This window comes from Trachypithecus francoisi, unplaced genomic scaffold (genome assembly GCF_009764315.1).
Source record: "Trachypithecus francoisi isolate TF-2019V2 unplaced genomic scaffold, Tfra_2.0 Lachesis_group4, whole genome shotgun sequence".
NCBI lineage: Eukaryota > Metazoa > Chordata > Mammalia > Primates > Cercopithecidae > Trachypithecus > Trachypithecus francoisi.
Genome location: NW_022681469.1, coordinates 38,519,536 through 38,531,874, shown reverse-complemented (window position 1 = coordinate 38,531,874; position 12,339 = coordinate 38,519,536). Strand labels below are relative to the sequence as shown.

Genomic DNA, 12,339 nt, shown 5'->3' with positions numbered 1-12,339 from the left:
TTCTACTCCAAAAACCACTCTCACTACAATAATCAATATACTCTTTGATGTTGTATACAATGGATACATTTCAGACATGTTGGTGACATTTTCAGAGTAATGAAAGCTACTGACCCCTCCTACCTGTTGAAATACCTTTGTTGGCTTTTATAACAGAGTTTTCTCCTAAATAATCTACTGCTCTGACCCCTCTGAAGTAGATAGCTGTGTTAATTCCTCTCTCTATGTCCACAATAACATGTCTTTGGTTCCTTCTCAGCCAAAAGTTCCCCTAGTTTTCACATTCTCCCTGGGTATACCATCCATTGTTGCTGTGCTTTTAAATTACCAACTATAGTCAATGAGCCAGATCTATCAGCAGATCAGATCTGTGATAGACTGACTTGTGTCTCCCTAAAAATTCATATGTTGAAACCCTAGCCCCCAGTATTTTTAAATATGACTGTATTTGGAGATAGGGACTTTAAAGAGGTGATTAATAAGTTAAAATGAGACCAAGAGGGAGGAGCCTAGTCTCATTTGACAGGTGTCCTTAAACAAAGAGGAAATTTGTGCTCTCTTTGGCAGCATATATACTAATATAGGAAGGATACACAAAAGATTAGCACAACCCCTGTGCACAGTTGACATGCATATCTGTGAAGTGTCTTATATTAAAAGACAGACAAAGAAAGAGAGAAGTTTGAAACTTATTGAAATCTGAGCACACAGAAAGACAACAGGGATATGTGTGTGTGTGCACAGAGGAAAGACCACGTGAGAACACAGCGAGAAGGCAGCCATCTGCAAGCCAAGGAAAGAGCCTCTGGAGAAACTAAACTTGCCAACACCTTGATCTTGGACTTCTCATCTCCAGAGTTGTAAGAAATCAATTACTATTGTTTAAACCATCCAGTCCATGGTATTTTGTTATGGTAGCGCTAGTAAACTAACCTGAGATCCTTCTCTTGAGCTCCAGATCCCTCAATACAGAAGCATTCTAGTTAACAAAAACTGAATGTTTTGTAACTTCCCAAATCCTTGTTCACAATCATATTCATTTTTCTACCCTCAAAATCTGATTCTCTTCTTTTATTCCTGTACTGATAGTAGGAATACAGCTAACCAGTTTCCCAAACCAGAAACCTGGGAGTTATCACTGGTACATTCAGTTTTTTCATCCACCAATTTTACTCGTTTACCAAGTCAGGTTCATACTGCAAATCTAAAATCCATCCTCCTTCTCCATATCATTATTTCCCACTTAAATGTTTTATCAACCTCCTTGTTGGTTTCCCATCTTACTACAGCCAGAATAAACTTAGCAAAATGCAAATCTCATTATGTCATTCCTTTGCTATAAATTTTTCACTGGTTTTTCATAGCCAACAAAATAAATCCTAAGTCTTCATTATGGCATAAAATGCCCTCCACAGCCTAGTGACGGCATCCACTATCATCTGCCTTTCCCAGTCTATAGTCCAGGCATCCTGAATCACGTGGAGTTTTTGAATATTGAATAATCTTTCCTCCTTGCCTTTTTCCAGCCTTCCCTTCATTACCTGCCTTTTTTTTTTTCTATTATTATTATTATTACAGGAGCCTCCCTCTCTCGCCCAGGCTGGAGTGCAGTGATGTGATCTCAACTCCTCTGCCTCCCAGGTTCAAGTGATTCTCCTACCTCAGCCTCCCAAGTAACTGGGACTGCAGACATGCATCACCACCCTGGGCTAATTTTTGTATTTTTAGGAGAGATGGGGTTTCACCATGTTGTCCGGGCTGGTCTTGAACTTCTCACCTTAGGTGATCCTTCCACCTCAGCCTCCCTAAGTGCTGGGATTACAGGTATGAGCCACTACACCCAGCCACCTGCCTAACTATCATTCTTCTCCTACAAAAGTAAACACAGACGACATTTGTGGAAAGTCTTACTTAAACGACCTGCCACAGGCTAGCCTGATCTAGGCGCTGCTCCAGTAACAGCCATGAGAGCGTTGCGTATATTAGTTCCCTATCACACTAGCATTGCAATAGACTCTTTACCTGTGAGTCTAAGGCACTGGATTTAAAGTCTTTGAAAAACCATGTCTTTGTATCCTGAGGGTCCAGTATGAATTCAATAAATGTAAATTGGTGGAAGAATAAATGAATGAATGAATGAACATATGAATGCAGGTTTAGGCATGTCAAATTCCTTATAGAATTTCCTGAGGGATAAGCCATTAGTAGACACAGATATATTCTGAGTCTGAGAATTTTCTTAGGTAAATGTTTTCAGATAAACACCCTAATCCCTCAAGATATTAAATTTTCCCAACTCTTATTTAAAAAATAGAGCCACTTCCCACAGGCAATTTTTTGGCATATCTACTTAGTTCTGCAGTTTCATAAACATCTAATGTCATGGTCTAACACATGTGCCCTTAAGGCCAAGGTCCTCAAACTTTGTATTGCTTTATATTACTTATATCTACCAGGTGAGTGTGTGTTGGAGGAGAAGTTCTTCTTTTCTCAAAAAAGTGAAATAGTAAAGTTTACCTTTGTAATACAATTGATTCAAAATAAGTAGGCCCTAAGTGTGCATCACTTTAGAAAGCAATTATTTTGATTTTTACTAAAGTTTTATAATTACTATTCATTAAAATTTCATCTTATTCCAGCCTCTAACAGAAGTTAAAAAAAAAAAAAACTACCTACCTGCAGCTTTTGTTGAAAATATGAGTTTCTTTTCCTGCTTTTCTTACAAGTCTCTCAAATTACTCAACTTTCTTATCTACTAATTCTTATCTAGTAATTTAGAGTCACTACAAATTGTTCAACTCTGTTCTTACTACTGCGGCTTGCTAACTTCTTGGGTTTTTAACTGTATCATTCTTTATTGAGTTTCTACTGCTTTTTGTTTATTTGTTTGTTTGTTTGTTTTTAGAGACAAGATCTTGCTGTGTCACCCAAGCTGGAGTGCAGTGGCGCGATCTCGGCTCGCTGTAATCTTTGCCTCCTGGGTTCAAGTGATTCTTCTGACTCAGCCTCCAGAGTAGCTGAGATTACAGGCATGCACCACCATGCCCAGCTGTTTTTTTTCCTTTTCTTTTCGCCATGTTGGCCAGACTGGTCTCAAACTCCTGGCCTCAAATGTGCCTGCCTGGGCCTCCTAAAGTGCTGGGATTACTGGCGTGAGCCACCGCACACTGCCAAGTTGCTATTGTTTCTTAATGGTGAATGCATGTTTACATGAAGCATATGCCCAAGTCTCTGGAATATGTATAAGAATGAGTTATAGAGAGACTTCCTACCTGCTCTAATACATACCTATTTCTATCTCAGGCCTGTGTGCCTGCAGCTAGAACTGTAGATGTCAGGAATAGGATGACCTCTCAGGTATTATGCTTGCATAAAACTTTGTTAGTCCTCAATTATCTCATTTATCATAGTATTATAATGAGTGATAAAGCTGTTGTCCCCTTGACTAGTTTATAAGTGAGCATAGTGTCTTCCTACTTGTCTTTCTTTATTATTTTTTATTTTTTGAGACAGAGTCTCTTCCTGTCTCCCAGGCTGGAGTACGATGGTGTGATGTCAGCTCACTGCAACCTCCGCCTCTTGAATTAAAGTGATTCTCATGCCTCAGCCTCCCTCATGCCACTACGCCCACCTAATTTTTGCATTTTTAATAGAGATGGGGTTTGGCCATGTTGACCAGGCTGGTCTTGAACTCCTGACCTCAAGTGATCTGCCCGCCTCAGCCTCCCAAAGTGTTGGGATTACAGACATAAGCCCAACCTCTCTCTCTATTCTTAGCACCAGGAACAGCCTAGCATTTATAGATGTTCAACAAATTGTTGTTGTTTTAAATTGCTTTAGCCAGCTTCTTATCTCTTGTCAGTGTTGAAATAATTTTCCTTAACTTTTTGGTAGGGTAGAATCTTTTTTATAAATGCTTCTTTTTAATTTTTTCAGGTAAATGAATGTTTAATCATTAACTGTAAACCCATTTTGGATGTATTTTACCATGTTTAGTTGCAATTTAGACATCACTCAGTCCCACCATACTCTGCTCTTCATCACTGGATTTGTTGCACCAAATTCAGTTCCTAGCTGTCTTTAAACTCTATGGACTGTTAGTCTTTCTTGGTTATCCATATACTTTGGAAACCTGTCTAGTATTTTCTTTCTCTGGCTCAAAACTCTATTTATTCATTTTAGAATGTAGGTATTGTATATTGGCCACAACTTCATTATTACACTGTGATTCATATTAAGATAAATATATTTCAAGATACCAAAGATGAGTTATGAAGTGAACAAAAATCCTGATCAATGGTTTACATTTATCCTAGGAAATACTATACATCTATTTACCATGGTAACCAGGCTTGTTTTCTTACATCATTTCTTTCCCTTGCATCTCTGGCCTGTTTTGAAACATAACGACCAAAATGCTAACTAATACAACCATTTGATGATGCCGGATAGGAAAAAGAAAAAAGACATCTGGGTAGCCACAATCTACATAAGAACTAAGCATGCACTTTCTTTTAAAGGACGTATCTGAAGTGATCTAATTGACTGTGTTGTTGAAGGACAGAAACCTGAGATCATAAAATCATAACTAGTGAGTTTGAATCCTGATCAAATAAACATTCATTAAATCCAATGAGTAATACCCACAGAAAATCAAGCAAGTGTGTAATCACAGTAACTTGAAAACTGCTATTCTTAATCTCGGGGACTCTATCAGTGATCAGCCTGTCAGGACTTAAGAGCAGAAGGTGACTATCACAAGGTCTTTGGAATGGAATAAAGGCAGGAATCACAAGTAAAGGACCTGCTAGAATTTAGAGACAGTGCAATAGGGACAGTGCCACCAAAAAGGTATCTGTGAATAAACGGAAATGCAAAGTATTTACATGACTCACATCAGGGGGTCTTTGCGTAGCCAGTCACCTTGGAATGAATCAGTACCAGGGAAGAGTAAACCAATAAACTAAGATACTGATGATGAGAACTAGAGAAGAGTCATAAAATAAGGTGATGAACAGACCATTTGTGAGTCCCAAAGGTTTCATATCCAGCTAGTCTTTGTGAAATAGTTGAGGATAGAAGTGGGTCTGCTGTTGAGTTTCTGTGACCATTGGTGGTAAGAATTCAAATATATATAAAATACTCAAAGCTAATTTAACTGTTACTTTAAATTTTAGAAATCTGAATATCCAGAAGATAGAACACAGGATCCCCTCCTTCTGGAGACATCAAGAATATAAATCAGATGAAATCTGTTAGTCTTTGAGACATCACTTCTGATGATTACACGTGGTGTTAATACTTTCATTTTTGCTTTCACAATGCTGTTACTTCAAAGACTAGCTGCTGAAGGAGAAGATTGCAATATAAATGAGATATTTAATTCCTACGGTGCCTAATATAGGCTTATGTTTTAAAAGAAGATTCAAGCTTATTTCTAGGTCGGTAAAAACATGTATAGCAACTGTTATTTTAGGGTTCATGAAACTAATCAGTAGTCCGTATACTTTAATTAATGTTGCATCTATATCCTTTATTGAAACATAATCATTAATTTGTGGGCCATTTTTGTGGAACTGTCAGTGGAATAGATGGCCTTTATGAATTGAGACCAAGGCTGATACTTCACGCAATTTGCTGAAAATAATAAGCCTTATCAGAACAGAATACATTCACTGTGTTACATTTAAACATCGTAATGATTCTTGAACATAAACTCTGAGATGGTTAGGGGGATCTGACCTTAGCAAGAACATCACTTACATTTATACTAGCATCTAAATAAGCATGGTGCATTCCTAATTTCCTGTATGCATTCAATTATATAAGAGTCAGTACTGTAAAAGTATGTTTTTTAATCGTTGGAGCTCTTCTACCATAGACATGATTTTATATATATATATATAGACACACACCAAACACACATTCTCTCTCAATTGGGGCCTACTGTGAATACAAAAATCCAATTTCAGCTTGAGTTGTATATATGTTTACATTCACAACATAAAAAGTCCTGAAGCTTGACCCAATTGTGCTTGACTTTACTGTTATATTTGTAAGGTAACAGTACTTTCTAAAATATTGATATTGCCCTTAAACATTAAACTCTTCAAAGATACTAAATGTGGTACAGAATATATACAGACAATATGATGAGGCAGTTACATTGCTTACATAAACAGTGAAGTTTCCATATTTGGATGTATTTTCATTGTGTATATATTATTCCATCTGGTAGCCTACCCTGAGGGTTTATTTTATCACCCTACTTGTCCCATAAAGATTCTTGAGATTTTTATTGTAAGAAACAATGAAAATGCTAATTAGTTATATTTTTCATCATAATCTTTTTTTTATACTAAAGGATCTCTCTCCTTTTTTGTTTCTGCTTCTATATGCTATTTCCAATGAGTTTTGTTGCCCCAAAGCTATCATTTTTAGGCTTCTAATATTGTTTTCTGTTCACAGGGCTTAATAACTGCTTTTTAATGGATTCTGTTTACCTCAGAGGCAGGCATTTTGGAGAATTCAGCTTATATTAGGGCAGAATTAAAAAATTCTATGTGGCTTTGGGGGCTTCTTCCCTCAGAAAATTAAAATGGTTTAATCTTTTGACTGAAAGAGGAGTTGACATGATTCTTTTTAAAATGAGACACTAGGATTTGAAATGGATCACAAAAGAAGACAATCCTGCATGTATTTAAATACATAGACAGTATATTTTATGCACATAATTATTTTAGCTCTTTTAATTATTATTTCTTACCTGCTTTTAAAAAAGTGGCTGCCTAACCAAGCACTGGAAGTTGAGGTTCTGTTGCTTCAATAAAAATAACCACGGAGTCCAAGTTGCACATTCCTTTTAAAAGCTTCTTTTTCGACCTAAAATTTTCTCCATTCCTCTGTTCCCTTGAGTCATGAAAAGTCCATTTCATAACTGAATTAAATAATGCTAAATTTAGTACCCAAAAAGGGGTTCTTTAATTTATTCATTTGCTCATTTAAACACACATTTCTCTGTGCCCTTAATACCTGCATAGATTGATGGCGGGCACAAAGGGTCACCTTTTCATAGCGTGGTTAGTGATAGAATAAGGTAAAGGAAAAAGTCGGAGATGGTTTAGACTTCAGTAGACATAGATAAGAGAATTAAAAGGGAAAGCTGCATTTAATTTTAGAGATGATTAATTTGCATGAGAATAGTTGTCACCTACAAGACAATTTAAAGGAGAGCAGTCATTAACTGATATAAGAAACAATAGTCATCACCTACGACAAATTTTTATAGCCCAAACAAGGTACAAAACAGGGAGGACATTGTGCTAGAAGTTGGAATAGAAAATATATGATCCCCGCCTCTTTACTATCTGGCTGGGAAGACAAGATTAATTCCAGAAAGCATTGTCTTCATTTTATCTCCACCTTCTCACTCCCTGGCCCCTTGTCAATATCTCTCTTCTGCACTCATCACTAAAATATCTCTCTTCTGCACTCATCACTATCTGCCTTGTTTTAGTTATTCCTACATGCACGTGTGACACTCATGATACCAGACTGTGAACCCCATGAGGGCAACAACTGTTTCATCGCCATATAAATAAAACCAGGCAGCATTCCTTACAACAGAGAACACATAACAAATGTTAGTGAATGAATAAATCAAACTATAAAGCAGGATAACATATGCTAATGCCACATAAATGGGATCTTTGATCAGATATCATGTTAGCAAGGCCTTCTCCAGTTACCTGATGCATATTGTTCCTCTGGTCTAGGAGCTCTTTAACCACTCACTCTGCTTCATTGGCAAAATTCTTATTGCTACCTTTCATTATAGTAAATGTTAACTTATTTTTAGCGTAATACAGTCGTATATAAGCTCTTTGGGAGAAGGGAATTTGTTTTATCCACTGCCATAAAAATCCCTTCAATTTAGAGCACTGCCTGACACAAAGTTGCACTCCAATATTTGTTGATCAAAGAAATGAAGAAATAAAAGTATAGGGAATACTGATAATTTTTGTTTTAGATTTAAGCCATCCAGATATATTTAGTGAATACCCAAATACTAAATGAGAAGGAGCCGGTCCTTTATCTTCTTAAAAATCCTGAGTGATGTGCTAACATAATACTTACATGTTGGTTTAGGTATTGAACTATCAATAATATCATGCTTTAAGGTGAATTCCTGTAATTCACATCCAAGAACTGTTTTCATCATTTGAACAAGTTATTCACATGTAGTGTATCTGAAGCCATATAAACAAGCAACTCCCCAAAGGAAACTTATTTCAAACTAGCATTTGGCTGGGATGCGTGGTCCCTAAAGAGCTGACATTGCCCAGGAATATTCATTTCTGAGTGCTGCACTGAGGTCAGGATTCCAGGACCTCTGCTGCTACTAAATAACAGATGTTTCAGTGTTTCAACTTCCTTTTCACTGGCTAGAGGTATGGGGGATATAGGGGTGGCATAGATGGATTCTAAAATCCCTTCCAGTTCCAATGCTTACAGATTATATTGTTGATAGTAAGGATTGTTTTGATGGAGGAATGGGGAAGGTGATGGGAAGCAGCAGGATAATCACATTCCAACTAAACACATGGGCTCTGTAACCATGATTTTTTACCTGTGCCTACATTTGGTGACATTTCTGATAGAAATACTTAAAATGCATCAGTAACAAATAAGTTCTCTCTCTCCCTCTCTCTCTCTCTCCATATATATATATATATATATATATATATATATATACTCTCTCTATATATGAGATATATATATATATATATTCACCAACCACAAAATGAAGACTTATGTATTGCAGTTTCAATAGAAAGTTAATAAACTTCCTTCTACTAAATTTTTATGTATATAAATGAGTTTTAGGCTTTCTAATTTCGCTTCAGTTTTAATTATAACTATTCACATTTTCTTTGTTGAATGTCAAGAAGCCTGCTTATACTATGAAAAAAACAGCTGAAATAAGTGAATGCTGGTTTTATATCAGAAATTGAGGATTATTTTTAATATCATACAAGGAAATGTCCTTTACTGAATATCCATATGAAATGGCCTTTTTTCATTTCCTAATAACATAATTAGGCTAACTAAGCAGCTAATACTAACTTAAATATAATTAAATGAAACTCCCAAAAAGGCATAGTTAAAGTCTAAGTAGATAATAGTGCAGTGGGAAAGATACTGTTTAAAAGCAATTGGTACAATACTGTAAAATGTAGTCAATATGAATTTGCTTTAATTGTAGCTGATTGTCTCATTTTCAAAAACATGCTCTCAAATACTGAGAGAATATAAGTTATCATAACTTGAACTTATTCATTTGATCAATACAATAGTAAACTTTCCTCATTTTCTTTTTTACAAGTTAAGGAACATAAAAATAATTTTTCAAGATTTTTATATGTTTTTGCTAAGTGCAGCTTTTCATTACATAAGTTATTTCTCTCAGGGATGTATGGAAGAATTAAAGATATTATTAAAAAACATAGGGGTATTAATACACAATAAATTATATTATCGGGATATTTAAAATAAAAATAAGTAGTCTTTCAGGTACATTTTCAGTAATGGTCACACTTCCTAATTGATAGAATACAGTGTAAGTTAAAAGCCAGGACTAGTAATTGAAAAAGAATGTAAAATGTGTTAAGATTCCTGAACTGTGCTATTCTTTCTGTGAGACACCAATACATATTCAAAAAGTGTAAAGACTCCATTGAATCAGCCAAAAATTACCAGTGTTCTCCATGAATAGTACATAAACTGGTCCTACTAATCAGCCATTTAATGATTATTGAAAGACACTGCACTCTTTCTGTACTGCAACATTATACAGCAAAAGCTAGAAAAAAGACTTCAAAAAGGAAGCAATGACAAGAGTATCTGAATGGGAAACATGTTTCTATTATACATTCGTTAAAATGCTTTAGCTATATGTAACACAATAGCCAGTTAAAAGTATTTTAAGAAACAGTTGTTTGTTGTCTCTCTTAACAAGAACTCTGAAGTTAGGCAGTTTAATGGTTGATTCAGCAGGTTAAGAATGCTTGTTCAACATTTCTGCTCTGCTATTATTTGGTTTGTTGGTGATATTCCTACTCAGGGTGTTAAAATGACTACAACAGCCATAAGCATCACATGTTCATAGAACAACTTGCAAAGAATAAAGAAAGGTCAACCTTCCCAAGTGTCAGGGACTTCTGGAAGACTCCCCAACTATCCTGTTGGCTAAAACATCTTTACTTGTCCATCTCTAAACAAATCATTGCCAAAGACAGATGGGATTGGCATGACTGACTTAGACAATATATCGATTTATCTCATGAAACACTGGTTGAATACTACTTTTTTCTGAGCAAAGTTTTGTATCAAGCACCAAACATCATGCCTGTCATCCTGTGCATTTTTGATGAATAAACGAAGAAATCCTATGGCTTTTCTTTCTATGCTTTTTCTAATGGTGTCATTACAAATGGAGATAGAGGAGGCACTCCAGTCTACTATGATCTTACTAGTTGGCATTTCTTAAACAATTCTGCAGGAGGATGGAGTAGTAATGACGAGTATCCTAGAGACCCTGTCATGTAGTGTTGAAAGATGTCAGTAGAACTCAGAAGAGCTTTATCTTCTGCAGAAAGAGACCACAATAGGAGCATTAATTGGAAAGATACTGGTAGCATTTCTATAGTCTGTGCAAGAAATAGACACTCAAAACCAATGTGAGAAGTTCTGCTTTCTAATATTCTTAGCAAAAGGAATATTTAATGTATTTAAGTAATACCATAACTGGCATTTCATGCATGTACAATTCTAATATCTAAACATGATTGGGACATTCTGTGCCTAGAGAGAAAATATGACTAAGAGGCCTGAAAATTTGAGGAGAGCAGTATAATCAATGACCAGATCAAAATAGCATAGTTACAACAAAAGTAAGTTATAATCCAAAAAAATAGAAAAATGAAGGATGAGAATCACCTATAAAGTCTAAATGATAAAAAATGCAAACTCATGTTTTTTCTTTAAGAGAAATGAGAAGTGGAAATAACATTTCAGAGATCCAGGGACTTGAAGTCTTAAGAGCTTAAATTCATGGGAAGTAATGGTAGGAAAAGCACAGTAAACAGAGATGGCTCCATTGCTGCTTGCAGGAAACAGCCTTGTTTTTTCTCTTTTCTTTACTTTTTAATGATTCTCTGGCTTCTTACTTGAGCCATTGGGATAATAGGGACCATCTACAAATAGAGCCTTTATTTAGTAAAATAGTTGTAATAAGAAAATGGAGTACTTCATCATCACCTGAAAGCAAAAGTGATACTGCTGAGTACAAGGAAAGCCTGTGTCTGTAATTAGAAGTTATTTTCAATGAAGACAAGATTAATCAGAAGAAAAAAGTACAACATGGACTTCTGGAATATTGTAACAAGATATGTAAATTTTCTTCTTGGTGATAAGTGTAGCAAATTGCGTTATATTTTTCAATCTATTGCTACCAGTTTCATTTTAAGAAGTTAGAGGATTTTGCAATACAAGCAACTTTTGGCAACACATACTCTGGGTAGACCTTAAGTGTCTCTATGTAGTTACTTTGAGTAGTCTCTGGTAGACCTTGAGGTAGAGCTTACTACTTAGAAACAATTTACAGCAGGGCTCTTCAATTGCCTGTGGATCCAGGGCCTGTTAGGAACCAAGGTGCACAGCAGGAGGTGAACAGAGGGCAAGCCAGAGAATCTTCATCGGTATTTACAGCCACTCCCCATCACTCGCAATACCGCCTGAGCTTCACCTTCCGTCAGATCAGCAGTGGCTTTAGGTTCTCATAGGAACACAAACCCTATTGTGAACTGTGCATGTGAGGGATGCAGATTGTACATTCCTTATGAGAATCTAATGCCTGATCATATGTCACTGTCTCCCATTGCCCCCAGATAGGACCACCTAGTTTCAGAAAAACAAGCTCAGGGCTCCCACTCATTTTACATTATGGTAAGTTGTGTAATTATTTCTTTATATATTACAATGTAATACCAATAGAAATAAAATGCACAATAAATATAATGCATTTGAATCATCACCAAACCATCATCCCATTCTTGGTCTGTGGAAAAACTGTCTTCCACGAAACTGGTCCTTGGTGCCAAAAAGTTTGGGGACTGCTGGTTTACAGCAAGGCTCAGAAGTAGCAACACAGATGAGTGCTGATAAAGTTAGAAACTCTGTACGTGTCTAAAACAAGACTAGGAGAGCAATAAGAATCCGTCTTTCTACTGCAAGAACTATCACCCTTCCAGATTTGGTTGCTATTAACTGGACAGTTAC

The 12,339-nt window shown here is 36.1% G+C and overlaps 1 protein-coding gene and 1 non-coding gene across 2 annotated transcripts in view; both read left to right on the top strand.

Annotated features, from left to right (window-relative positions):
• The window catches only part of KCND2 (potassium voltage-gated channel subfamily D member 2), a 488,618-nt gene that overhangs the window by 409,191 nt on the left and 67,088 nt on the right, over positions 1-12,339 (top strand). The gene's annotated exons all lie outside the window — the stretch shown is intronic.
• Positions 552-658, top strand: LOC117073829. The gene has a single exon (XR_004433390.1). It is a non-coding gene; the product is annotated as a U6 spliceosomal RNA (small nuclear RNA).